The following is a 4,052-nucleotide window of genomic DNA, read 5'->3' as shown; positions in this document are numbered from 1 at the left end:
TCCTGCGGGATGGGGCCTGTGGGGCAGCACAGAGCCGAGGGGCCCTCGCTGCCCGGGTCCCCCGGCGGGTCTGCGGGCCGAGCGGCGCGGGGGAGGCGGCCCCCCGAAGGGCTGCCACGCGCCGCTTGTGGCCCCGCTGCCGCCGCGGCGGCTGTCCGAAGCGCTTCGGCCGCAAGTTGCAGAGCAGCTCTCGGCTGCGCCCCCGGCCCGTCCTGGGGGGGCACGTGGCCCTCGCTGCCTCCCGAGTGGGGAGCGGAGAAGTGCGGAGCCTCTGCCCCCGGGACGGCGGGTTTCCCGGCGCCGCGCTCGCTGGGGAGAGGCTGATGTGTGCCTTGCTAAACGCCAGGCGAGGAGGGCGTGCGGCTGCTGCGCGGCTGGGATGTACTCGCGTTTCTTTCCCGCCCGGTGCCGTGTGGGGATCAGAAGTCAGGGTCTGTGTTAGGAGGAGGTGAGGCAGCTTTTCCAGCAGAGACAGAGAAGAATCGGGATAATGTGTGAGAGCATTGGTTCGGGGGGACTTTGGGGCCACCTGGTCCAGCCCCCTGCACAGATGCGGGGCTCGTTGCTCCTGACCTGCCCCACACAGATGCCCGTCCAGTTTCTTCCTGGAAACCGCCAACGAAGGGGATTTCCACCCTCGTCCTAGGAAGCAGCAAATCACCTAGAGCAGCTGTGCAATCTCCGGTGCTGGAAGCGCTTCGGTGCGGGCAAGACAGACGGGCGTATGGGAGCGTTTAGACAGGGGGATAGGGGCTGGGGCAGAGGATCCTTGGAGGTCTTGTCCAGCTCTCTGTATCTATGGGTCTGTAATGCGGATCGGTCTCGACAGAGAGCATCAGGCTCAGCGTGCAGCGCCTGTCCCGTTTGGGAATGGATCATACCCGGCCAGTGCGATATGCCCTGTGCGAGTGGCTGGCCATCACCGACTTTGGCTGGGAGGGTCTAGCGGGTTTTCCAGCAGCGTCCTGGAAGGGGAAGAGAGAGCCTGACCCCCTGGGACAGACTGTTGGGCCGGTTCTTTGGATCTGAGGGGTCGTCTCCCTAATGTCGGGGGGTAACGTCCCACTGGGGTGTCGGGGATCGCATGTGGAGGTCCAGAACTGAGATATCCCGCTTGGCCAGCAACCCTGCTCCAGATTCCCAGAGAGCCCTAGTTATCTGAGAGCACAACACCACCACCCCTGTGTTCAGATGCGCCGACTCCCCAGCTCCCGTGGCTGCAGCACAGGTATTTGCACCCTGGAGAGGCGGTTGTGACACTTGCATCTAGTGCCGGAAGCAGTTGCATCCGCAGCTTTATTGCTTGTTAAAAATGGCCATTTCTCCGATGGCCTCCCTGCAAGGATCCGGGAATGTGCAGCCACCCGGATGCACCGACTTATTCACTCATAAGCAAGTGCCACCAGCGTGTGCCAGGAGAGGGGAGCTGTTCCCAGCATAGGGGAGCACCTGGGTAGAGAGCAATGGTAGGGGACAATGGTAGGGGGAGAGCTGGGCACAGAGCTCTGGAAGTGTCCAGGCACCACTTAGGGCCGTGCCGTTCCCTACAGAGGCCAAGACCGCCCTTGCAGACTGAATCGGATGCCTCAGGAAGCCCCCTCGAGCCCTGTGTCCCAGCAGCTTGCAGGCGAGGGCTGCAAAGCCATGCCACCCATTTGCAAAGACAAAAGCACCCCAGCTGAAGGAGACGTCTTGCCCCTGCTGGGATTTGGCCTGCTCTCCCGGCAGCTCCTAACGATGGTGGTGCTCCATGTCCTGCGCAGGGGCCGCTTCCAGCTGCGCATGGCCTCCTTGCCCCCTTGGGGCAGCACTGCCATGGGGCTTGGGGAGATGCCACCCCAGGGGGTTTCCACCTGTGCGCCGACCCCTCCAGGCTCCGCTCAGGGGTTACAGCCTCTCCGTGGTGGCGTGGCACTGTCCATTTCTGGCCCCCCGGGGAAGGGAAGACACAGGTATCCTGCAGGCAAAGAGGTGGCCTGCGAAAACCTCCCTGCAAAGTCTTCTGCGGAGGAGGAGGAGGAGGAGAACAGAGCTTGGCGGAGAAGACCATATCCACCAGAGAGGGGCAGCCAGGGCGGGGGCAGCCGTCCCCAGCTCTGTTTCTCCATAGGATGCTTTTGCAAACCAGGGGGGACCGATGGCTCTCGGGGTCCGGCTGTCTGAGACGAGGGCTAGACTTCTCCCTCTGAGCTTAGCTGAAATCAGAGCTTCTCCGCAAAGCTCTTGCTGAGTGAGAGGCCCTCGCCCTGCAACTGCAGCTGCGCCTGCGGGGCGGTGAAGACAGGGGTGATCAGAGGCCCGTCCTCCCCCCTGCTTCGTTCCCCGCGGTTTGGGGGGATGCAGGGATTGGAAGTGGCAGCCTCCTCTCTCCCAGGTTTCTCCACCAGCGGCGTGCCACGACACCTCTGGGAGCGGGAGATTTCTCAGAGCTGTCTGACTCCCTTTTCCAGCTGGGTTTTGGGGGCTCGTTTCTTTTCATTCTGGCAAATGGGCCCTTTCTGCATGAGAGCTGGGGGAAGCCGCTACAGGGGAACCCAAGCTCCTGTGTCCACAGCCAGGGCAACCCTATTTTCCAACCCAGGGACCATGGAAGAGGGTGAGGGACTCTCATGGTGCCACCCCAGGGACCGGGGAGCCCATTGCTTTTAGGAAGAGATACCACATTCCTGACCAAGTAACGGCCCGTGGGCTGGCAGAGGCAGCCTGTGTGCTGGAGGAACCCCACACCCCATTTCATCTTGACCCAGCTGGGTCAAAAGCTGCCTAGGAGATTTGGATGCCTGAGTTGCAGATCTCAGTAGCTTTTTAGAAAAGCACCTGAAACGCAAGGGAGCCGAAGGCCTGGCTCCGCGGCGGTACGGGGAGCAGCCAAGGCTTCGAGAGACATACAGTACGGCTCTGCCTGGTGCCGTGGTCGGAAGGGGACAGCCAGGCACGCGGTGCTCGCGAGCTCAGCACAGCCGGCTGCGTGGGACGGGGCTAGACTTTCCCTCGGATCTGAGCTGAAATCAGAACTTCTCCTTCCCTAAGCAAACCAAGTGCTGCTGCAGCTGCACTGGCATCTAGAGCCTGGTTAAATTAATCCCAGGGTTTTATTGCCTCTGGCTATGCGAGGCCCGTGTTTCTTGTTTCTGGTTGTTCGAGCAGAGGGTTAGCTGAGTCCTAAGGGGGGCTTTTCCTTTCTGGTCAAGCCCGTTATGCTGAACGTATTCTCGCCTGTCTGCGGTGTTTTGCTGTCGCAGCAAAATCACAGTAGCGGAGATGGCAAGTGGTGCAAGAAGGCCCGTGCTCAAAGCCTGGCTCTGCCACTTGCCAGCTCTTAGCGCTCAGGACACTTTGGTGCTGATGCCAGAGGTGAGGTAAGATCCCCACGCAAAGGGCATGGGGGCGGGGGGTTTGCTAACTTGGGGATAAAGCCAGCTTTATTAAGCCATGGTTTTGCCCAGGGCGAGCACTGCGGAGTTGGGAACTAGTGGAGGAACCTGAGCTCGGTCCAGAGGGTGACTTCCACTTCTCCCCCCTGCCAGCGACGGCCCTTCTTGGGGCTTCCCCCTATTCCAAGCCCGTCAGGTCTGAGCCAGTCCACTGATTCCCTTGAATGTACAGACTTAAACAGCCCCCGTCAGAGGTGGTGTGGGGCACATCCCTCTAAGGGAGTGCAGGAGGACACGAGGTCAGTGTAACGTGTGGGAAAGACGATGGTTGCATCAGGGTGGGCATGCTTGCAGTGGTCTCTGGATGTGGTGCTCCCTCCCGGAGTCTCCATGCCCGTTTGAGGTCTCTGCCAGGGACCGAGCTGCAGACTCGTTCCCGCGATACGAACGTGCTGTCCGATTGGGCAAAAGCAGTACCAGCCCACGGGGCTGTGCGTGACAAGGACTTGGCAGGAGCCGTATCCCAGACCCCTCCAGACACTCCTGGGCCTTGTTCTGGAGCAGCAAGCGGAGTGGGTAGAGTTGCGCAGATTCGGTGGGTTTTGCCTCCCTATGGCAGCCAGCCGAGAGCTGGTTTAGAGCCCCCATCAGCGTCCAGAAGGACACAGACTAATCCCA

The sequence above is a fragment of the Crocodylus porosus genome, unplaced genomic scaffold, assembly GCF_001723895.1.
Source record: "Crocodylus porosus isolate Cpor-Errol unplaced genomic scaffold, CroPor_comp1, whole genome shotgun sequence".
NCBI lineage: Eukaryota > Metazoa > Chordata > Crocodylia > Crocodylidae > Crocodylus > Crocodylus porosus.
This window is presented reverse-complemented; position numbering follows the sequence as displayed.